The sequence below is a fragment of the Lissotriton vulgaris genome, chromosome 9 (assembly GCF_964263255.1).
Source record: "Lissotriton vulgaris chromosome 9, aLisVul1.2, whole genome shotgun sequence".
Lineage (NCBI taxonomy): Eukaryota > Metazoa > Chordata > Amphibia > Caudata > Salamandridae > Lissotriton > Lissotriton vulgaris.
The window spans coordinates 1063497025-1063522842 of record NC_141697.1 but is presented as its reverse complement, the minus strand read 5'-3'; the positions used below and the strand labels follow the sequence as shown (position 1 = coordinate 1063522842).

Genomic DNA, 25818 nt, shown 5'->3' with positions numbered 1-25818 from the left:
GTCACTGCCCTCCAGGTATCCACCATCTTCCTGTAAGCTCTACTATATGAACTCCCAGCCCTCCTTCCTCATTTTCTGACATTTGCTCTCTATTTCCCAGTTCTCACTGAACTTTCCCATGCTCTTGCCTATACTTTTACTCAAATCCACCTTGTAAATGCTTTTACTCTTCTCCAGACCTTCACTCCCCTTCTAGAGCTTCTTGATATCCTCCTCTACACCCTTACCCCACTTGTGAAGGATTTCATTCTCCCCCCACATGCATTACCCTTATTTTCAAGTGGAATCTCTTTCTCTTCACTAGAATGGCATATTCTATCAGCTATTACTCTCTTTCTCGCCTTGGTGGGAGAGCTGCAGTTTACCTAAAATATTCCACAAATGGAGTTAGAAAAGTAAAATTGCCTCTCCCACTGTGATCTCGCGGGCACAACTCAAAGCAAGAAATGCAAATGTGCCTTTTTTGCATAACCCCACTCAGATTCTCTTCAATATGCTTGTGCTGTTCCTCCAGCATTTTCATTTCACGGTCTGCTCCAGAAACTCTCCTTCCTTCCCTCATATAGACGATTACTCTCCTTCACTAAGCTCTCCTTCCATGCTATTAACCACTTTATCTAGGATTGTTCTCTTTTTTTCAAACTTACCTTTTCTCCCAAAGTGCTAACTCTTCTTTGCATGGCTCCACCTGCTCTTCTCTTCCCCATGCTCCATCACACCTTTCCTCCATCTCTTCTATCAGTTCTTACTCTACGTCAAGACTCTTCTTCTCAGGCATTCATAACAGACGCTCTGACCCTCCTTTTGTAAGCCGTTACTGTACTTCATGTTCCTTCTCTAGGAAATCAGTCTCATTTACAGATTGTCAATTTCCCCCTAGAGACTCCTACTCTTCTCCAAGAAACTATTTCGCTTCCACGCTCTTAAACTACTACTTCATACTTCCACTCTCTTTCTCCAGGCCCCCACTCACATTGATCACAGCCAAAGTTTCCTTCTTCAAGGTCAAACTCTCCCGCCTCAGGTTTTAATTTTTCTTTCATGTTAACATTCTAATTCCCCGTTTCTAGTTTGTCTCCAAACTTTCACCTGCCCAATATCAGCACTTAAAATCTCCTAATATCAGTTCTCAACTAATATCAATTCTTCAAACTCTAACTCTTCTATTTCAATGATCTCACGGTATCAATTTCCTTCAAATACTCTTAATCACTGATAAATTACATACTCGCTTTCCTTAACTAGACTTTCAGTTTTCCTGCTCCAGGCATGCATTTTCCTTCACAGTGTTTTCAAATTGCTCCTACAGATTCTCCCTCTCCTTCTCTCGGTTCTCATACCTTTTTCTTGGCTATCACTATCCATCTCCATGGTTTAATTGTCCTCTGCAATGTGCTGAGCCCTTTCCTTCAGACTCCTACTCTCTTTTTCCAGCCTCTTGCTTTCCTTCTCCAGAGCCTGTCTTTTTTTACGGTCTCTCTCTTTCGCTCTAAGTGTTCTCACTAGCCTCCATCATTCTTTCACTTTCCTACATGGTACCACCATTACCCTTCCCAATGAATTTACTCAACTTCTCTGGTCCCCACTTTCCTTCTATAGTCTTTCCCTCTTCTTTTCCCAGGCTTCTCTTGGGGTATAGCATTGATGGATGTAGCAAGTTGGTCCACCAATAATTAACATTGAGGGGTAATAATGTTACCTCAAGTGTCAGTGCAATTATGCACAGAGTTAAGACCTGCTTGGTACTTGTGGTAACCTGTCATAACTTGCCTTTCTGTGAAGCAGAATTGTTGCATCTGCTAGGTAGGTTTGGATCGTGAATCTAAATTTACAGTAATTGCAGTTTTTACAATGATACAGCTAACATACTTTATTGTAGTTACCACATCACTCGAAATGGGGCCAAATCATTAAATATTTTTATCAGCACTAATATATTTCCTTAGTTACAAAAAGAATAGGGATTGGCACCATCACCCTTTTTCAATATCATGTACGCGCCATTATGGCAGTGCTAATGTGTTCAAATAACTCAATAGTAATCCAGTGAACAATACATCACATCACCTTAGCACAAAAACGCAGTAACCAAACCACAAAACACCAACATACTAAATGACACTGTCAAAACCAATAGGTCTGGTGTTGTCTGTCGGCCTTTTAGCTTTGTCAATGCCCGTTTTGTTTTGTCATGGTTTCTGCTAAATGTTTTCATTGGGGAAACTGCTGAACCCTCGTCAATCTAATATATATATATATATATATATATATATATATATATATATATATATATTGGCTAAAAGTTTTAAAAAATTAGGTGTCAAAAAGCATACATTACCAGAGTGGTTCTCTGAACTACTGTGTGTGTGGATGTACAGAAAGCCATCACTCACATTGAAGTTAGCCAATGTCTGAAGTGGGCTGACTCATTGCCCCATGCTACATGATGTAGTGGGAGGAAAGAATATGAAAGACCCAATAACAGATCAATGGATGAATAAGATTGGTTGAAAACCTCTATAACTATACTATTATAAGTATATTGCAGCCTTCGTTTCACTCCGAGAGGCACTGACGAGCTCAATCTCGTTGCCTCGACTGAAAGTCATTGGTGCAAAGCTCCTTACAGTATGATATGGGTGCAAACCCCTCTGCAGCCAAGGAACAAAGTTACTAGAAACTCAAATCCTACAGGTAGCTTTTACACAACCACACAACACCTCGCCAGCTCAAATCAGGCTGGGATTCAGTCGAGTCAAGGAATCCTTCAAGACCAGGTGTTATTTAAAATGTTGTTTCAAGTTAAGAGCTGCAAGGTAGGGTTCGCTCGACCACTTACTTTGGCTAGAAATGTCAAACGGTTCCAGGAAATCCACACAGTGATTATTTACCGAGGTGCATAAGAAACTTACAAATCAGCCAACTGTGGGTCCAGTCGACATCGTTCACATTCTTTAAAAAGCAAATTAATTGCACCATGTTCAAGCTGTCTGTACTTGAAGATACAAATGTCTTAGGTTGAATGTCATTAACTCTTACAAAGCTCTTGAACGACAGTCTTATTTGAGCCTTTGCTACACCAACACTGAGGAATCGTCATTTATGAATCAACGTTTAGGAGGCCTTCCAACCTTAGACCTCTGCCCAGAATGCTTAGTTGGAAGACACAATAGAATCTGCAGATGGTGTCATCAAGCTCAACAAACCATGGTGCACATCACTGAATATGTCCCTCACTTCTTCCTGAACGACGCCTCCTACTAGGTCAATGCTTTGGGAGTACGAACCTGTCACCAAACCAACATACAATGTAACAACGCATTGAACAAGCCATCAGATTTTCAACCTTTCTGAGAAGGAAATAAAATCAAACCCATCAAGTTCATAAGAAATAGATATCACACTACTAGTTTTTTAAAGATAAGGACTTGATGGAATCGATGGGACGAAAATAAATGAACCGACACACTGTAATGTTACTCATAAACCTAACACAATTTTAAACACATCACTGATCAATTTATATTGCTTAATTGATGTGTAATGATGCTATTGATGTAAGGATTTTTATTAACTATTCATTAATACATTTGAATTGTAGTATATTGTTCATAGAAATTTAGTAAACTCAAAAGGTCTTGGCCAACGCCAGGCCTCAAAACAAGTTAGCACAACAGAATAAAAACACAGTAACGCAAAACAACAATACAAAGACACAACAATGAATTTGTGTTGTTTACAGTTATGTTTTGTTGTAAAGTTGTGTGGTTGTGTTAGTGTCATTTTCTTTTACTATTGTTTTATTTTGTGTCTGTGTTTTGGTAAAACGGTAACTGTATAGCTGCGTTGTTGTATTGTGATATTCCATTTTCAGGTGCTGTTATTGTACTGTTGCATTATTAAAACCTTAGATATGTTTTGTGTTGTTAAAGTTGTGTTATGTGCTGCTGTGGTTATATTTTGGTGTTAAGTTCGACTGAATTATGTTTGTGTTTGCTTATATTACGTATTTTACTTGTGAAGCTGTACATTTCTGTATTGTCAAGTTGTGTTTTCTGATGCATTTTTTTCACGTTCTTAATGTGTTGTAGTTGTGTTACATATTTGGCGATCGTTGTGTGTTGCATTTTTTAAAATGTTCATGCTTTTGTGTTGTATTATAATTGTGTTGTATTGTTAGTCTTGTATACAGCGATTGTATTGTAATTGTGTTTTTATTTGACTATTTTGCATTCTTTTGTATTAGATGTATTGGGCTTCTCTATTCCATGTTCTCTTTGTTATGTATTGTGTTGTTGTTCTGTTCTGTGACATTGGTGCCTAACAGACTTAAAAAGAAAAAAACAGAAAAAGGAAAGTAAGCCGCCAACAATATCCGTTTTCTGGCCACAGTTTGTTTACTTTGTTTATGGATGGTGCTTGAAAGTCATCCAATTTCAATTAGGTAACAGTCATTCTTTTAACAACATCTTAACCCAAACCCCTAAAATAACAGAGAATTCTTTTTTTTCGACAACGTCACTTCCTCGGGGCTTATTCTGGGAGAATAAATGAGCCTTTCAGTACTAGCAAAATGATTGAATAAATTATCTATGATGATCCTTGATATGTTCTCTTATACAGATGTTTACTCTAAGTAGGCCAAGAACAAAGCAGTCTTCACCCTTAACACTTCAGTTCCTAAATTCATCTCATGGGGCCCATGCCACTATTACTTCTTTGTCCTAATTCAACTCACTGCATCCTTGATTCATCCCAGCGTGAAGGATACCGTGATACACTAAGCATGCTATGTCACATTAGGTTATTTCAGAAGTTCTTATATAGCGCACAGACTGCTGTTAGTGCGACCTTAAAGCACCAGAACCAAAATCTTGAACGTTTATTCAGACTCTCTCCCGCCTGTTAAGTTCAAACACATGCTCTCACTCACCTCCCCAGACTCTCTCAATCTCATCTCTCAGTCAATATCAGACTGACATAACCTCACGCAGTCTGTTTTCTTAGTACCTTTTCCTCTCATTAATACCTTTAAATAAACAAGCTAAAAATAAAGACTACAAAGCAACATCCGTCAAGTTTCCATGTTCCTGTGAGCTGTTTCATGTGATAACTAAACAGATAAATGTGTAAAAGTAGCAACATTTTAAAAAGGGGAATCACTAACAGAGTTGACAAGAGCAGGACATAAGTTTGGTGACATACCAAAAGTAAATAAATCAGTTATCTGCTAGTGAATACGAGTTGCAAGCTGATCACTCATTTGACACAAATTATTTAAAAGTAACTCCATCGAGTCTTTTAGCCAGCCCTACAAGAACTCCTGCCAAATTAGATTAAGTTATTACAATTCATTTCTGATCATGAATCTACTTGCACAAAATTAACCATGAGCTAAATTTAGGTGTCAATTTGTGTTTTATAAGTGGATTTCCAATTCCTCAGAAGGATACTTAAATCCCACCATAAGACCTCATCTTAGCCATAGTTGCTTTACCTTTGCTAGTTGTGCATACTCTTCTGTGTCATCAAACTTATATGTTTGAGAATGTCAGATCTATGTCCAAAATAAAATGCGCCCTGGTGTTATCTTCTTTCCACTACTCTGATATTATTGGACACTTTAAGAACTTGTGATAGTTTTAACAAGCCATTTTGACTAGTGTCCAAAAGACCCTTTGGATAATTTATTGCGGCATCAAAAAACATCTGTAGATCAGCACCTATTTTATTTACTTTATGTAAGTAGCTAGACTAGTCTGTGTTTAAACTAATCCCCCAGAACATCTGCAGATTAGCACTTATTTTAGACTGTTTATATAAACAAGATAACGCCCTCGTGTTCGATTTCCTAGTCATTCATACCAAATCTCATTCGAGCCAACATATGTTTAAAGACTGATATTCGCTCTCCACTAAACTTAATGCACTTGCATCACTATTCTCAGCTAACATGAGCTCTACCATTTTATGGTATATTCTCATGGACACAAAGCATTGCCACTGTATAATAGGCTTTGAAGAGATCCTAAGGACGAAACAAGGGTTAGCACTGCTTTATTCCTCTCACTCTGAAAGGGCAAAACCAAATAATCAGTAAAAAGAACAAGGCAAGGCGACTGCGTTCGCCGAAACGCGACTGGATACAGCACATGGCAGTTCACGGAAAATAATTGAATAAACAAATACCTGCTTCAAGAGGAAACAAGCAAGTGTCCGTTTCTCTGTCATTCGCGAGCACGAAAAAAAAAGAGTGTTAGATTGATATATATATATATATATATATATATATATATATATATATATATAACAATCAATTACCTACTGGCGGTCGCCAGTAGGTAGTTATAGTTAGGACCTAGTTTCCATAGGAAATCCGCAACATTCTATTGGGAATAACTTTGGCGCCGGTTGTTGAATCTTCGTGAATTTCTCAAAGAAGATGGCCCGTTCTGCTCCGCTCCTTCCCTGAAAGTCTCTGGAAGATTCGTCAAGCAGGAGCCCGAACGGCTGAACGGAATTACAAGAAATTTGGCAAAATGTTAGAGTCTGATTCGCAGATCGTCCTTTTGTTTAAATGGTGTAAATCCCTCCAGTAGTTGTTGAGAAAATCGAATTTGAAAACACATATATATCTATAAGCGAGCACCGTGCGCGCACGGGTCCGCGACGTGCGCTCATGGTGCGCGCACGGTACGTGGACCTCTCCGTGCACGAGTTGCATGCTGATTGGCTGCCACTGTCTGTCAACACTCCAAAACAGAAATTGTTGGCAGCCAACTTGTGCCTCGGTAGACTAAGGCAAAGGAAAGCAGAAAAACAAACATGTAGAACTCAAAAAGGGGGCAGGGTAGAAGCACCCTGACCCCCTAGGCCTGCTCAGGGGATCCCACAAGGACACGAAAGGAAAAAATATATATATTTTTTGAAAAATCGCGGGATACGCGCACCCCAAGATTTAAAAAAATATATATATTTTTGGGGGACCTTGGGGGTCCTTGTGGGACCCCCTGAGTAGGCCATGGGGGTCAGGGTACTTCTACCCTGCCCCCTTTTTGAGTTCTACACATTTGTTTTTCTGCTTTCCTGTGCCTCAGTCTACCGAGGCACAAGATGGCTGCCAACAATTTCTGTTTTGGAGTGTTGACAGACAGTGGCAGCCAATCAGCATGCCTTCCCGAGAAAGCAGCATGCTCATTGGCTCTCAACACTTCTAACCAGGAAGTGTTGGCATCCATCTTGTGCTAGGTAGGCCGAGGCACAAGAAAGCAGAAAAACAAATGTGTAGAAAAAAAAGGGGGCAGGGTAGACACACCATGACCCCCTAGGCCTGCCCAGGTGGTCCCACAAGGACAAAAAAGGCTCAATTTTTATTTTTTAAAAACCTGGTCTGCTTTTTAAAAATAACCCCCCAGGGGGATCAAATTGCGAGGGCATAGTGATAAAGAAGTGTGGGGGGTCCCCAATCCCCCCCACACTGCCCCGGGGACCGCTACCCCCTGGGGCAAAGCAATGCAGCCCACTGGCGCATACTGGAGGTTCCAGGTGGGCTAGTTGGCCCACAGGGACCCCCAGCATGCAAGGGGAATTAGTTCCCCTCTGCAAACGCGCCAGGGGGCTGCGTTGCAGAGAGGTGTAAAAAAGGGTGTGGTCTCATTATACTTTTCTGCAACGCAGCCCCCTGGCGCATACTGGAGGTCCCAGGTGGGCCAGTTGGCCCCCAAGGACCCCCAGTATGCAAGGGGAATTAGTTCCCCCTCTGCAAACACACCCGGGGGCTGCGTTGCAGAGAGGTGTAAAAAAGAGTGTGGCCTCATTACACCTCTCTGCAATGCAGCCCCCTGGCGCATACTGGAGGTACCAGGTGGGCTAGTTGGCCCCCAGGGACCCCTAGTATGCAAGGGGAATTAGTTCCCCCTCTGCAAACGCGCCCGAGGGCTGCGTTGCAGAGAGGTGTAAAAAAGGGTGCGGCCTCATTACACCTTTCTGCAATGCAGCCCCCTGGTGCATACTGGAGGTTCCAGGTGGGCTAGTTGGCCCCCAGGGACCTCCAGTATGCAAGGGGAATTATTTCCCCCTCTGCAAACACACCAGGGGGCTGCATTGCAGAGAGGTGTACAAACATTTTTTTTTATTTATATTAAAAATATGTAATTTAATTCAAAAAATAATATATCTAAAAATATATAATTTATAATAATGTAGTAAATCAGTATAAAATATATAACAATTATTACATTTGAAAATTATCATTTAAAAAACCTTTGAAATTCAATGAAAAAACCATAGGTTTCAGGCACGTTATAGTTAGGAATTACCATTTAAAAAACCTTTGAAATTCACTTCAAAAACCATAGGTTTCAGCCACGTTATAGTTAGGAATTAGCACTTAAAAAACCTTGCAAATTCACTGAAAAAACCATAGGTTTCACACACGTTATAGTTAGGAATTAGCATTTTAAAGTTAGCTGGTCATTTTACTCATACAAAACCTATGAAATTCCCCTGTTATAGTTAGTTCAGCTAACTATAACTAGCGCGCCCGCAATGCACTGCTGATGACGTCACATATTACATCACTCATGACATGGTCAGTGACATCACTCATGACATCACTGATGACATCTCAAATGACATTCCTGATGACATCACTGATGACATCATCCTTGTGGCAGTTCTCCTCTCACCGTAATATAATATTTGATACACACGATCAAAAATAGAAAGTAACATTTTCAAAAAAATGGAGATACCAATTCCAGTTAGAACAACCTATTCAGTAATTCCAAAATCTACATACATATCCAGTCATTCACTGCAGTTCTATATAGGCACTCATACATGTACTCACTCATCATATGTACTCATACACCTATACATCTTATTACACACAGACACTCATCTATAGAGTTACTCACACATGCAAATAAACTATCAAACATCTATTTACTTGCATATACAGCTATACACCCACCACTACACTAATTTCTACACAATCGTACACATACTTACTCTCTAAAACAATCACTTATAGAAACACATACTTATGTATGTATATACAGGAACTCTTACAATCTCTCGCTCTCACATATACTCATTTATATACATCAATACTCACATATACTAGTTTAAAACATATGTAGTTGCTCATAAAGATACTTTTGAGACAGTCATTCACTCACTAACACACCCATACACACACTCATCCACCTATACAGTCCTGCACACATGCTGTCTTCAAAACACATACAAACAGTGAGTCAGTCATTCATGCATCTGTGCGCTAAGTAATACTCCCCACCGAACCATACACTCATTCTGATACTTAACTCCTTGCGTGCTGATGACGGAGCCGCTCCGTCATCAGCTGCGGTTGGGCTGTGCTGATGACGGAGCGGTTCCGTCATGGCCCGGCCGCCGCGCCTGCGCGTCGCTGATTTCGCGCCAGCGCGGCACGTTCTATTGGGTGGGGCGGGCCATGACGGAACCGCTCCGTCACGAGCGCAGCTCAACCGCGGCTGGTGACGGAGCAGTTCTGTCACCAGCATGCGGCCGCTGTGCGGCCACCCCGCCTTGTTAGCGCTGCGGCGGAATAGCCGCCGCAGCGAAAGGGTTAAAAAAACAACTAATAACCCATATACACACTCATGTAGCTACTCACCACCCCATGCAGCCACTTATATACAAAGTGCGACACTACTACAGATATTTAAATATTTAAAGATTACTCGCTAATACACCTATTCACTAAGATATACTTAATAAGTCAGTTATACAATCAATTTTACAAAAAAAAACATCCTTTTAGAGACTTATTTACCCATTCAATCTTCCATTGACCTTTAGATATACATATATAAAAAATATGTATTTATTTTTCAGAAAGAGACACATTCACTGGATGATATCATCAGTGATGTCATCAGGGATGTCATGTAAGATGTCATCAGTGATGTCATGAGTGATGTCACTGACCATGTCATGAGTGATGTAATATGTGACGTCATCAGCAGTGCATTGGGGGCGCGAGAGTTATAGTTAGCTGAACTAACTATAACAGGGGAATTTCATAGGTTTTGTATGAGTAAAATGACCAGCTAACTATAACTGGTGTGAAACCGATGGTTTTTTCAGTGAAATATATATATATATACATATATATACACACTTGTGTATATTTTTCTTGAAAAGTGTAAATTTAAACTGTCTTTGTGCTCCTATTGTCTTGACTATATTTGAAAAAATGCAAGTGATGGTCTAGAAAATGCCATTAGTGATGATGTGTAAAGTAAATAGTGATATATGGGATAAAGGACCCCCTGCCATACATTATAAGGATATTGCAAGTCACCTAGGAGTTCCATGACCTTATAGAGGAACAGAACCAAAGGTTGAATTCCTTTTATAGGTTCTGGAACTCCAAGGTGACTTGCAATAGCCGTATTATGTGCAAGGTCATACCATCACCTTTACCACAAACCACTTAAATACTCTGTAGGTAGCTCTTTCATATGAAAGAGAGACATTGTTTGCAAACATTAAAAATAAAAATCGAATCGCTATGCAATTTAGACACTTTAAAAAGCTGTTATACATTTTCTGCAAAAGATATCAGTTTAAAAGGTCAGGGTTTTTTTTTTAAAGGTGCAGTAATTCGGAATATGTAGAAATATGCAGAAAGATTAGAACTTTTCTATAAATATTTTGAGATTGGAAAAAATAAACATGTTGCCGTAAATATCTCCTTTCTGCTTGTCATTACACAGAAAAACTGAGAAGAAAGAAGAGCCACATTCAGGTACATGCATCATTGGTGCCGTTTGCGATTCCTTAATTGCGAAAATTAAGGAATCGCAATTAAGGAATCGCAAACGGCAATGCATCAAGAAATCGCAAAAGTTTTTGCGATTTCTTAATTTTCCTTATTTGCGATTCCTTAATTGCGAATCGCAAATAAGGAATCGCTTTACATTGATTCCTATGGGCCAATCAATGGGAAGGCATTTTCATTTTGCGAATTCGCAATTAAGAAATCGCAAAATGAGAATGCAATTTCAATGGTGCAGGGGGGGTCCAAAGGACCCCCCCCCTGCACCCCTGGAATGTCACGTAAGTACATTTTACTCACACACATGTCCCAAGGGCATGTGTGTGTGTAACATGTAAGTGTCAAAAATGCATTCATTTGCATTTTTGAAACTTTTTCGCAAATTACCATGAAGGTTTACTTCATGGTAATTTTTCCCTTCAAAATTGCAAATTCGCAAATTAAAATGAATCATGCATAGCATTTAAGAAATCGCAAATTTTGCGATTTCTTAAATGCTATCGCAATTTGAGAAATCGTAAAAAATTGCGAATTCTTAAATTGCGATACATGAAAAATAAATGATGCATCCCAAAAAGTGATTTTGGAATCGCAAACGGACGATTTTTGCCATTCGCACCATTTGCGATTCCAAAATCGCTTGATGCATGTGCCTGATTGTGCTTTGAATAGCTGCTTTAATTATGCTTGTGACTTGACTTCCTCATTTTTGTATTTTTTTATTTATATCAGGGGTGGGCGGAATTGGCAGAGTGCCTAAAAACTCTGTGGAATTCCACGGAGTTCCGCTCCACCCAACCCACATCCAACTGCACCACTGCTGTTTGGAAAGAGGCCGCGAAGAAGGATTTTGATGGCCTCCACACCGCTGCTCCGGTGTTCTGGCTCAGCTCCTGTGGCCTCTGACTCTGAATGCCTACTGAGGAAGGTGGATTGTGTGTTCCAAACCCCCCTTCTCCTCGCCCCCTCTCTCCCCCTCCCCCCCCCCCTCCTTCCCACCTCCCTGTGGTTGTTCGCCCTCTGTGTCCACAGCAGCAGACTGCCTGCAGCCTTCACCGGCTTACCTCTCAGCTGGTCTAGGTGCAGCTCTTCTGCACCGGGCACTCCTCCTGCCGCCATAGCAGTGATCTGCGGTGCTTCTTGTACAGGCTAACCTGTAACTATGAAATCCCTTCCTTGCAGAACTTGCAAGGACGGAAGATGTGCGTGCATGGAGAGTGGAGACCTTAACTCGGACTCCGCTTTCCAAGTGTGTTCGTGCGCAGTCCTCGCGAGTTCTGCAAAGAAGGGTTCCATTAGTTGAAGGTGAAGAAACACTGCGGATGACCACCACAGCTTCTCATCGCCAAGATCAAGGTACGGTCGTGGGGTGGGCGGCAGGGTCCAACTCCACCACCCAACGGAGTCAGAGTTTTTTGCCGAACTCCGTGCTCCCAACCACCCTTAATTTTATTATAGCGCGAACTCAACCCGAAGGTATCAGAGCACTTTACATGAACACCAGTTGCGTTACAGATGGACGCATTCATTGTATTAGGCACAGGGAGATTAGGTGATTTGCCCAGAATCACAGGATGTTGAGCGTTCCTGCTGAGACTCTAACCCGGTTCCCCAGCTTCGAGGTCAACCCTTCAGCCGTTAGGCCACATCCTCCACTGTGGACTCTGGCAACAGGCATTGCGTGGTCAGAACTCAACTTGAATAAGTTATAATAGTTGAGTTGTGACATAAATTCTTTATAATCGGCAACTGGGTGCATCACAATTCGCCGATAATAATGAAATTGGAGACAGGGTTTCACAGTGGAATTCCAGGATCCTGTGTATTACAGCAATGAATATTTAAATTGTTACGTCTCTGATACCATATACTGGATCTTGGGCATTGCATGGGGAGCTGTGGGAATGTGAGCTAATCATAATGCTGAATCTCATGGGGTTTTAGGTATTTGGTCATAACCATATCATACCGTCAGCTGAAAGTATGGTTCTGTTGCTTTTAGCAAATGATTTAATGACTCGAATGAACCGTCATAACTTATTTTCAACAACCTTTCATCGTACATTATTGGATTTTTGGTATGTTATACCATGGTCCTGATCCAAATCACACCCCTAGATGGAGGACACAAACTTTGGGCTGATCTGCATCGTAGTTTCCAGGACCCCTGAGCCCTCAAAACACAGGTTTTGCCTTGCAGGTTGACTGGAAGGACGTGGGTTGGCCTTTGGTTCCATCTTTTTCCCAGTCGAATCGAATATATTTTATTGTATCAATTAACAAAAATTGTTACAAAAAGTGTCCTATAAAATATCCACAAAACTTGCTTGCTACAGTAGTCATCATTAACTGCTACAAATTTGGATGCACTGCATCCTGTAAAACAAATCCTAAAAGTACAGATCATGAATAATAAAAACATTAAAACCCATGTGTCAATTAAGAATTCAAGGCATTCAAAAGACCTATTTTGGAAAGAGATTCTGATAAAGTGCAAAATAGATACAGCTTTTCACAGCATACAAATCAAAGTCTGGACATGCCCCAAGTTCCCAGTCTATCCACCACCAGAGCAGGAGGCCATGAAAGAAGCAAACGCCAAGTGGGCTTTGAATATTGAAAGTACCTAAGAATTCTGGAAGTACCTAAGAGCGATGCCCTTAGCTCCAGAAGTCAATGCACTGGGCCTAGTGTTCTTGCTGGAGAACAGGGCTAAAAGCTGCACTAAATGCAGAGTCCCTTCTAGGTCACTGCCACCAGAGCGGGACTGGCTGTAGCGAGCACCGGGGGTTTCAAAGGTGGGCTGCCAGGGTGGGAGCCGGTTTTGGACCCCTGGGCGGCCATTTGTGTTACCGGGGGCAGTAATATCGGCCACCGGTAACAAAAGTGGCAGTAGTGAGATGGGAGTGGTGCTATCCACTAGCACCCCCCTACTATCCCCCTGGGCCCGACCAAGCTGTTTGCCAAGGCCGGTTTTGGTTACCAGTCCGGCTGTGACTGCCACGCAGTCATGACCAGCAAGTATCAGGCACAGGTTGTGGCAGGCATAGCCGCTCGTTTAATTTTCAGAATTGCGAAATAGAATAGCAGACTTGTACGTGGAAATACAATTTTGGTCATCCCAAGTTAAAAGTACCAGTTTCTGGTTTGGTTGCACACGTTACAAGTAACCTCTAATGACTCAGGAGTCAGTGTCATGCTTTATGTGGTCTATAGACCAATCAGATTGCTAAATGCTGGATTTAAATCTAACTTTCCAGTCAACCTGTCAGATATCTATGCATTTCTTGCTTCTTTCTTTGGAGGATATTTTTTTTAAATGGTTAACGGATTTACATCAAATTATGAGCAATCATTAGCAAAGTCAGTAGGTCTGGCCTTCGTAAGCTGGTGTGATTATTTTTTATTGCACGCATAAGCAAGGGAAGAATTTTTTATAAGAAAACCTACCACGATGGGAGCTAAATTTGATGGTTATGTGCATGCAATACAAAAGTAAAAGAAAAAGAAAAATTATCATCAGATATTATTTTAATGGAACATTATAGATGCTTCCTACATGGTAGGTATACTTAAAAATGGATTAGAAATAATTTTTGGTTGTAATTCACATCACGGAAAAATATGATTGTTATTGGTGCACAGAAAGCTTAAAATTGGCTTTCAAATGCTGTACCATAAAAACATAGTTTAAAAACACAAGGATGACTAAAATAATAAAAAAGAATGTAAAGAAAAAAGTATGGCAAAGTAAAGTATTGGCCACAGCACTCAAGTGCACTTTTTTAAGGCAATTTTGCACATGTGAAAATGAAAAATGCTGTCAATCACAGTTCAAGAGAGCCAATGGCTAAAGCGAGCTGACGCACCGACCCGTTCTGAATGGCCTTGTGGGTGGAAGCAAAACATGAATGACAGCTCAACAGACCAATTGATGAAGATGCATGAACGAAGCACCTCTTTGTATGTAGATAGGTTTGCATTATATATATTTTTTATTATATGAGGCTCTTGAAACATCTGAATATGTCTCTCAGCCAAACCTAAACAAGCACACAAAAGGCTGAGACTGGTCTTGGGCCCTATTCCAAGTGTGTGTCATTGCAAAGAAGGGTTGTCTCCAAGGTAAAAAAAAAAATTACAAATCCCGTTTGAGAAAGAAAAACTGGTGTGCACATTTGCATTCCTGCGTCATTTGCTCAGCATGAATTTTCTACACTGTGGAAGTTCCATGTGAAAACATTTTACCTAGTTGAATTACTCTTACGCATTTACAACTGTTGTAAACATCCAGAGGGAGTCCAGAGATTATTTGTCAATTTTACAAAAGTCGTAAATGTACTCCAAAAGTATGAGCTACGCAATTTCTTTCCGAATTATCAAAGTTATTTTTGGTGATTTAAGCCTTAGTCATAGGTGAATCCTTAAAACATATACATTTACTACACACATACAACCTCTTTTTCTGGAAATGAAGATGAATATTGCGGTGAAAACAACATGCCCATAAGCAACTAACAACTCGTTTAAAACGTGTCCCAACTGTTTTTAATCATGCCTACGTAATCCTAGTTTGTGTTTCCAATTAAACTGTAAACTCGTGCTAAAGGGATACATCACTGTGTACAAAAAAGGAAGAAGTGTGTGCATTAAAGTGAAAATGGCAACATTTAGCAAACCCCCTTGAGCCTTGGGGGCATAGGGCAGCTCTTTTGGAGCAGGGGGTCCCCAAGCCTTCGAGAGGCCCCCATTCAACCCCAGGCATTGAATGTCTATGAGATATGGGGGGCACAGGGGCCACTCTTCGCAATCTGCAGGGTGCGGCCATCTTTTTGAGCTTCCCCTCTGCTGTGCTATTTATGTATGTTTGGAAGCACAGTGACACCAGGGGTCAGAAGGACAGGTGACCTAGAGACCTTGTTATCGGAAATATATCTCTATACCTCGCTGCAGGCACTGATTACATCGCATGACAAACGATGGAGCTGCTTGTCTGACAAACAGAATTAAGCCGCCCTTGTTTAGTCGGCGATGCTAACCGGGATATTAATACTCATGTTGAGGTCACAGGGGTCACGCTTGAAAGCAGAACCCACGGCGTGGGGGAGAGGCAGGGGCAGAGATATCCTCAGAGGCTTCCTCCAAGGTGGGCAGGCCATTTATCTCGGTTGAAAGTCCACTGGGGAGGTAAATTGGCCATTCGAAGGGAGGAAAAAAATATAATGTCTCTGCGTTTTGATAAAGATTTGTTGCGCTCTCACATTCGGAACTGCAGATCGCCTCTGCTCCTCCTCACACTCTGGGGCCTAGTCACAAAGGTATTTTGCAGGAGTAAAGTGGTACTCATATTATATAATATTATTTTATGTACTCATATACCTCTAGGAATTAACCCCCAAAAAACATAAAATTACAATACAATTTGAATATTTGTTTAGTGCAAACCGAAAGGACAGGCCCCTTTGCAATTTTACATAAAAGGAGTTGAGTGTTTTGTGGGTGATTCACAAAAGGCGGGTCATAGTAGGTAAAAGCTTGCCCACAGTACTACTACCCGTACTCATAAATGCTTATTTAATCAGCCCCATTGATCACTCCCTGCGCTGCTGGGTCATGCACCATGAGTGCGGCATTGCCGAACCCGCACTGCTCCCCTACAGTCTGTGCCAGTGAAATTATGCGACATGGAGGACCAAATAATTCAGTGGGATAAACTAAATTATGTGCCACAGTTTTTTTGCCAGTATCAAATGTGCTCTTTGGACATTTTAACACAAATATCGTCTCAGCAAAGGTTTCGCATTTTTAGTACACGTTTATCATTTGATTACAGCAATCAGCAACGAAAAATTACCTATAAACATTCGCAGAGGGTCTGTCACTGCGAGACACAATTGTTTAGTAACTTTTGTTCACTTTGTGCTAGAAACAAAATGTCCTTTTGTGGAAACCTGCAAATTATACAAGAGATGATGTTTTATGTGGCAAGTGTGGTAAATCCATAATGCTGCGGAAAACAGTGACCGCAGAATCACATGTATCCATTGGTCATCCCTGTAGATTCAATTGCCGGATAAATACATCCCTTCCTTTCTAAGTGAAGTCATGTGATTGTGTAAATCGCAAGTGTAAAAGGCACCTCCTCATCAGACACTCTGGAACACAGCTTTTGGTCCCTTTTCCCCAGACACTGCCACCTGTGGTGCTTTAAGGTATTATCCATTTTGGTCACTCCAGCCTCCCTTGGTGGTGAGAGGCTAGAGGGGAGGGATTTATCCGTAGATAGGATTTCAAATTCTCTCTGATCCCTTCAGGATGATTAAACACGGGCAGAAAAAAAAAGCTTTCCGTGGAAAGTTTGAGCTTGACACGTCCACTAGAAGTGATCACAGCTCCCAGGGACCTCCATGTGATACGTGATGCCGCCATCAAGCGGGTTGGCCACCATAATATTGCATTGTGGGACATGTAGTTTTACTTTCAAAACTGCAGCTCATGAGCTCCTGTGATCAAAGTGCTATTGATTAAAAAAGCTAGGCCGCGTTGGGGGACTCACGCGTGAATTTGCCCTGCTGTCAGATCTGGCTGGTCTAACACGCGTCCCTTGCACTGCCAGGAAGAACTGAAGCAAAGACAAGCAGCTGCTGGGAAGGATTCCCCGTGGCTCGGCTCGAGCACGGGCAGGCTCTTAGAGCCAAATCAGATCTTTGTTTTATCTCTGACTCAGCTCTCTCTGTTAATTTGTTGATTCTCACTTCTCGGGTCGGGATGTGTTCAGCAAGCCCCTTATAAACTCACACCAGAGGAAAAAAACGGGATTAGCACTGCAGCCAGCTTCTGAACTAACCATAAAAACACACAAGCAGTAAAACGTGGCCCAGTTGTTACTGCCCAGCGTCATAACACAAAATGGCGCCACCGTGAGACTATCTCACATATATTAATTGGCCTTGAACTGAAAGGTGCCCCCGAGGGGTTGAACGCGTCCCTGGTTTTGACTGAATTAGTGTGTCAGCACCAGCAGAACTGGCCTCATAAAACCCCCTGGCCTCCTCCCTGGTCCATGCTGATCCAGTCAAGGGTTTCCCTTTAAATTCTGAGGTGTGCAGTGTTGTTTATTTAATTATAAAACAGAACTACAGGTCCCAGAATAAAAAAAAAAAAACAGGCCTGGAGTATCACATCGCGCATGACGGAAACCTCCCTGCCCTACTGATTTGGCACAACAGCGTCCGGGCCAAGCAGCTCTCAGCAGACCTAGCCTCAGCGTGAGGAGGAAAACTGAACTCAGCAGCCATTCTGGGCTCATCAGATCCTTCCCGAATTCCAACACTGAGGACTAAACAGGCCGGATGAGCCCCCTCCTGTCTAACCACACATGAGGGTAAATTGGGACTGGCGCCTGCTGGCTGGACTGGCCAAATGAGCGGGAAAGGGGACGCACACGTGCATTTCTGAACTAGCCACGAAAGTTTGACTCGGCATCTCCTTGCTGAAATAACCAAAGCAGCATTTAATGAAAGAAAACGGCTCAGCAATTTACCAAGCTGGCGGAAAACGCGCTTAACAGCCCCCACTGGCTCACCCACGCGAGCAGTGAAACCTGCCTTGGTGGCTCGAGACTGGACTGGCCCCACTAACATGAACACTGATTTCCCAACTCCCTATAATGCAAGCATGCAAGGGGCTGAACTGGTCACACGTGACACTATAGACACCCCAAGTAAGCTGGGGTGCTCTCTGTATGGAGCCAGGCAAAAAAAATTAGGGAATACACACTCATTTTTTGAAGACACATATAACATTTCAACGCCTTCATCTATGAAATCCTCACGGAATTGTTCGGACTCGGGGCCTTTTGGGAATGGGACTGAGACGTTTTCCACAGGTGCCTTCAGCGCCCAGTCCTCCACGGCGCATGCGTGAAGGGAAACTTGATTCAAAACACCTCTCCAATTAGCACCACCTGAGATACAACAGAACTTGTCTCCTCTGTGCTAGGTACAGCTACTCTCTGAACTAGCACCGTGAGGGAAACTGAGGTCAGCAACTACTCTACTATACCTGTTTTTTTTGGGGGTAAATTATTTTTTTTAAGAGAATGAACACAAAGAGGAAAACATTACAGCATTCCTAGGTTAGAGAATAAGAGATTAAGCAGATGTTAATATAATCTATTCGAACAATAATAATAAAAAAGCACAAAATAAAAATACTATAATACAAACCAATATTATAAGGAGAGGCAAGTAATGGGGGTAAAAAAATCATAACCTTATATGAGCAGCAAAACTAGGTTCAGAAGGTAGCGCTGAGACAAGCCCACTCACAGGAAAAGTGGGTTCAAAAGGTACTACTGACTACAAATCCTCAATCAAGCACACTTCAGAACATACCCTGAACCAGTCACCCACGCAGGAACGCTGGGTTTAGAAGACAACCATGAACCAGACACACATGCAGGAACACTGGGTTTAGAAGACACCCCCTGAATCAACCACACATGCAAGAACACAGGGTTTAGAAGACACCCCCTGAATCAACCACACATGCAAGAACACAGGGTTTAGTAGACACCCCCTGAATCAACCACACACGCAGGAACACTGGGTTTAGAAGACTCCCCCCCCCCCCCTTGAATCAACCACACATGCAGGAACACTGGGTTTAGAAGACACCCCCTGAATCAACCACACATGTAAGAACACAGGGTTTAGAAGACACCCCCTGAATCAACCACACATGCAAGAACACAGGGTTTAGTAGACACCCCCTGAATCAACCACACATGCAAGAACACAGGGTTTAGAAGACACCCCCTGAATCAACCGCACATGCAAGAACACAGGGTTTAGAAGACAATCATGAACCAGACACACACGCAGGAACACTGGGTTTAGAAGACACCCCCTGAATCAACCACACACGCAGGAACACTGGGTTTAGAAGACACCCCCTGAATCAACCACACATGCAAGAACACAGGGTTTAGAAGACACCCCCTGAATCAACCACACATGCAAGAACACAGGGTTTAGAAGACACCCCCTGAATCAACCGCACATGCAAGAACACAGGGTTTAGAAGACAATCATGAACCAGACACACACGCAGGAACACTGGGTTTAGAAGACACCCCCTGAATCAACCACACACGCAGGAACACTGGGTTTAGAAGACACCTCCTGAATCAACCACACACGCAGGAACACTGGGTTTAGAAGACACCCCCTGAATCAACCACACACGCAGGAACCCTGGGTTTAGAAGACACCTCCTGAATCAACCACACATGCAAGAACACTGGGTTTAGAAGACACTCCTTGAATCAACCACACACGCAGGAACACAGGGTTTAGAAGACACCCCCTGAATCAACCACACACGCAAGAATACTGGGTTTAGAAGACACCCCATGAATCAACCACACACGCAAGAACACAGGGTTTAGAAGACACCCCTGAGCCAACCACACACGAAGGAACACTGGGTTCAGAAGACACCCCCTGAATCAACCACACACGCAAGAACACAGGGTTTAGAATACACCCCCAGATTCAACCACATATGCAGGAACACTGGGTTTAGAAGACACCCCTGAGCCAACCACACACGAAGGAACACTGGGTTCAGAAGATAACCATGAAACATACATAGGAACACTGGGTTCAGAATGCACCCCTGAACCAACCATAACGCAGGAACACTGGGTTTAGAAGACAACCCTGATTCAACCCCACACGCAGGAACACTGGGTTCAGAAGACAACCCTGAGCCAACCACACACGCAGGAACACTGGGTTCAGAAGACAACCTTGAGCCAACCACACACACAGGAACACTGGGTTCAAAAGATAACCATGAGACCTACATAGGAACACTGGGCTTAGAAGACACCCCTGATCAAGTTACACATGCAAGAACACTGGGTTTAGAAGACAACCCCGAAACAACCACACACGCAAGAACACTAGGCTTAGAAGACAACCATGAACCAACCACAAACGTGGGAACACTGGGCTTAGAAGACAATCATAAACCAACCACACATGGAGGAACACTGAGTTCAGAAGACACCCATGAAACATATATAGGAACACTGGGGTTAGAAGACACCCCCGAACCAACCACACACGCAGGAACACTGGGTTCGAATACTACAGCTGAACCAACCACACTTGCAGGAACCTGGGCTCAGAATCTACCACTGAACCGACACATATTTAGGAAACTGAGCTCAGGTGCTCCCATCTAAACTAACCACTTACATTGGAAAAGTGTTCCGCTTTAAACCAGTCATGCCGCTGAATACCCCTACATAACAGCCCCCGAATGCTATACAGGCTTGTAGAGTGCACCATCTCCAGGTGCTGTGAAAATGAAACCGACCAAGTCAAACCACAAAGAAAACCAACCCAGCTCTACCAGGTGTCCCAGATCACCCGAGAGTAGCTGTGGCGGTCCGTGTTTTTCTTTGCATCCTGGGACCTGTAGTCTTGTTTATCCAGTTATAAAACCCGGACGACTAGTCCCTGAATGCAAATACAAAACGTAGACGCGAGCAGCCAGTCACTTACGCGCGGACCTGGAAACTTAGCAACTATGGGGCAGATTTACAAGCCCCTTGCGCCACTTTTGCGTCACTTTTAACATGGGGAAAAAAATGAGGCAAAAGTGGCTTGTAAATCTGTCCCTTTGTTGGGCCCGGCAGCCTCCTTTGAGCCCGCCACGCTGGTGGAAATCTGGACTCGCCGCTGCCCTGCGATAGTCACCCTAGCACCCAGACCCCGCGCCCTTCAACACCCTGACAATAAAAGCGGCACTGCTACCGGCCCCGGAGTAGTTTCCCAGCCCGAAGCTCCCGTGAGCCCCCACGCTAGCATCACCAACACCATGACTACGGCTCAGTCACAACCCCAACACACCACAGCCGCCACCGTGTGTGCAGAGCAGGCATTTTACATCATCACACCTTGACCCAAACTAAGAGAGGAAGGCACAAGGGTAAAAAGGAAGATGAAGGGAAAGATGCGAAAACAACGAGAAAGGAAGCAATGGGGAGTGTAAAAAGAACTAGTCAGACTGAGATAAAGAGACAACATGTGTAGGATGCTGAAAGAAAGAGGCGTGAGGTGGAATCAAAACCAGACAGCCATAGCATTGGCAACCCTGGCTCCTGGCAGTGCCGGCGGCCAGGTACTACATCGTGTACCCCCGAACGTAATCTTTTTAGTCTCTGTCAATAACGAATTAAGCACTGTTAGACGCTCGCTCAACACACATGCCGTGGTCCGCTGGTCAGAATTTGAATCCCGACAAGGTCATCTCAATCTCCCATACTACCGGGAAATTAAGTAACATTAAACAAGTTAACAATAAACCCCGATTATACAGCGTTTAGAAACGGGAAAGCATTAGAATTTCGCGCTTTTGGAAAACACTGTTATTGTTGGCAAGCGTCCTAAACCTATGATTGTAAGGTTCTGTCCTTTCTAGGGGCATCCTGATAAGAAGTTAAGCAGTAAATGTCACCCGGCGCTTCATTTGTGTCCGCCCCCCGCCTAGCAACTTCGCAGGGGCCGGTTCTCACTAGAAGAAACACACTGCGACACAGCATGGGTCAGAGTGACAGTCTACACTTAGGAAGGCACGGAGCCGGGGGTTCCTTACCTGGCACTAGGGGCGAGGAGCTGCGTGTCCGTCTCGAGACATTACTTCACCGAGGGCTCAAAGTATTGAAGGACGAGACTCCAGCACTCAATCCGGGGACCAGCAGGGGGCTGAGGGTCGAGGAGTCTCACCAGGCGGCTCCGCGGGTTCGACTCTGCGTGCGGCACCAGAGAGAGAGGAACACAGAGCACAAGAAAACCCAGCAGCCGGGGTAGACTCCGCCTGTCTCCGCAGAAAGTGCTCGACGGCTGCAGAAAAGTTGCAAAGCTCTTGCGCTAACGGGGTGCAGAGGGTCAAAAGGCGCGCACAGGTTGCGCAGCCGGACTACGGAACAGAAAAGCTTCTTCTTCACGTCCCGGAGTCCCTGATATGTTTCCAAGACCCTGCGCCACAATTCCGGTGTCTTGGAAGTTCATTGAGTCCCTAAGGTGTGTTCCAGGCGCTTTGCCCCCACGGATCCTGCAGCTTCAAAGGTCAGCGCTTATGGTACACCCCGCGGCCGGGGCACCTGCCAGCCTTGATCAGGAAGCAGGAAAACCGCTGCACCCACACTATTAGGGTCCCTGGGATCAGATTATGGGACCTATACACACAGATCAGGTACTCGCTCAAGTTGCCACGTCCGGCGCCCCCTGAGATCCGCGGGTCCGCGCCCGGACACCTGCCGCACCTGTCCACTCAGTTCCCGCACCGTCCGCGATGAGAGCAGGCTCAGCCCTGACAGTCTCTGCTCGGGAGGGCGAGCGGCGCCGGCGATGCTACTCGGCTCCAGCTGCCCATTGGACGAGGGAGGGATGCTGTGCCCTCCCACCCCTGGCGCGAGGCGCGTCCGCCCGGAGGAGGTGCCAGGAGCATCTGCTGCCTCCTCCCTCCCCCGCTGAAAGGTCATCTGTCTGACCAACCAAAGAGCCTCTCCGGGCGCCTGTGTGACCGGCCCCCCCAGCCCCGTCCCTGACTGAACGAGTCTTGTTTTACACTACAAAGTCACCGTGATCAGCACCAGGGCAGCTGGACAGCAGCTTCGTCCTACAAGGCGTGCGATAGACTTAGGCTAGGCACGCTTATCTCGTTGAAGTTTCGGCGTTGTTTGCTTCTCTTATATACAGTACTTATTTAGTAAATTAATGTTTCTAAGAAGCTGTCAAATGTGGTTGCCGAATGCCAAGGCCGCATAGGCTCTATTTGAACTCATGCCACTTTCATCCAACTATTTACTCTGTGCCCCTATAGTGCAGTCTGGTAGATTCCTTTTACACCACCGCTTCCCCTCTTTCCACTGTTTTACGTCTTCCTCTTCTTCCTCCCCCCAACCCCGGACCTCGGCCGCTTTTCTCTCTCTTGCTTTAGGTCAAAGTCTGATGGCAAAAGTAAGTTCTGGTCCCCACCTCTAAGAACACCCAGAAATGGTTGAGTCCGCCATAGTGGAATTTACCAACTTTGGTGTGGATAATCGCCAATTATAACTAAGCATGGGCGAATTTTGCGGATCTCGCGTTCGCGAATTTTGCGGATTTGCGAACTCGCAATCCGCAAAATCCGCGAATTCCCGCGAATTTGCGGATTTTTTTTTTGTGTTCGCCCGTGTTTCTGCCAGTTCGCGAGGGTTTTTACAATTTCGCAATTTGCGAACTTACCTGTCGGGTCGCAAGTTTTGCGAACTTGTTGTTTCTACGTGTCCAGCCTGTTTGGGACACTCTTCTTCATCAATGCCACTCTCTGTCACCACTGCCACTCTCTGACTACTCATGCCACCCTCTGGCCCACCCATGCCACCCTCTGTTTCATCACCACACCCTCTGGTTGTCCAGTGTACATTATTTTCGGCAAAGCAAAGCACACCTTCCCTGCCTCAAGTGACCTGAATTAATTTGGGGCTGATTAATGTGTCTCAGAATATTTTTTTAGCTGGCACCTGCTTCCTTAGTGCGCCCTGATTAGTGATCTTTTGCACTTGCTAAGTGCTTTCATTGTTGCAAAATTAGTTACAACACCTGCCCTGCCCCAACTGACAATAATGAATTAGGGGCTGATTAATGGATTTTAACTTCCAGCCTGGCTCCTGCTTGTCTCCCTTAGCTGTAATTCAGGACCTTTGTGGCATATGTGTAACTATTCTGAGGTTCAGAGCAGGGTCACATAATAGTTGCAACTGGCAACTGAACTCTGGAGGGGCCCCTCAGGAAGCACTACAGGAAATGGCTACTAATGATGAGCCTGAACTTTTGAACCTGGCAAGTAGTTTCAGTTTTGCTAAGATCGTATTTCTGCAATTTAGCACTTATTCGCGGGGCGCGAAGTTGTACTGGGAAGCCGCGAACTCACGCGAACAGTGCGAGCAGTGCGAGCAAAATCCGCTGCTCGCGGATTTGCGGATTTTGCGGGAGATTCGCGAATCTCGCGGATTGCGGATTTCCCGAAAATCCGCAAAATCCGCGAGCGGAACGGATTTTCCACCCATACCTAATTATAACACATGCTAGGACAAATTGTTTGTGAGGCGATTACTCCAGAATATTTTAGATTTTTCCACAGGACAAGCGTACAGCAGTTTTTTACCTGGTCATCCATAAGTGGGTTAATACTTAATTAGGGAGGACATGACCTAGTAACTCCCCTCTCTATCTCCACTGGTATATCTACGTGGGCCCCACCTTCCACCACCTTGCCTGCGCACATACAAATTGCAGTGAAATTACTGATAAAATGAGAACTCCTAAAAAAAAATGTGCAGAAGTCTAGATGTTGAGCACTTTTGCATTGACAGGCACAGCCTGAGTTACCCCCGTGTATCATTGCACGCCTAGCGATGCTCTAGAGTACATAGAAGAGCCCATGTATACAAGAGTTATTTATGAGTATTGTATAAAATGGGAATTATTTAAATTGGGAACTAGGATTACACAAGTGGGAGTGGATGCAATGGCATCAGCTATGGGCAAGACCATTAGGGTAATATTTAGATCATGTACTGGTAATAACCATTTACACTTCCTGACTGTAGGAGATCCCCTTTTCTGCTTGGCCAAACCAGATTTTTTTCACCTTTTGCAGCATCCTATATTTTTGCTGGCTTAATAACTAAGTACATTTCCCCCTCCTAACCAGTAGTAAAGTGCATGGGGTCTCACTTTAAACATGATCATAACTGCATATTTCCAATTACCTGTATGTAGAAAATGTACCCAGGGCCTGTAAATGATATGCCACTAAAAGACTGCAGCACCTATTGTGCCATTTACTGCAGTGATAGTGTAAAACATGGATTCAGACCTCCCAGGGCAGCCTGACTGTAGAAATGTAACAACTGCAGTTCAAACTGT

The 25818-nt window shown here is 43.8% G+C and overlaps 1 protein-coding gene across 1 annotated transcript in view; it reads right to left on the bottom strand.

Annotated features, from left to right (window-relative positions):
• TAFA4 (TAFA chemokine like family member 4) overlaps positions 1–22905 on the bottom strand; it is a 619417-nt gene extending 596512 nt beyond the window's left edge. The window contains exon 1 of the mRNA XM_086939557.1: positions 22499–22905. The gene's annotated coding sequence lies outside the window, so the exon portion shown is untranslated. The remainder of the gene's footprint in view (positions 1–22498) is intronic.
• Between the last annotated feature and the right edge of the window lie 2913 nt (positions 22906–25818).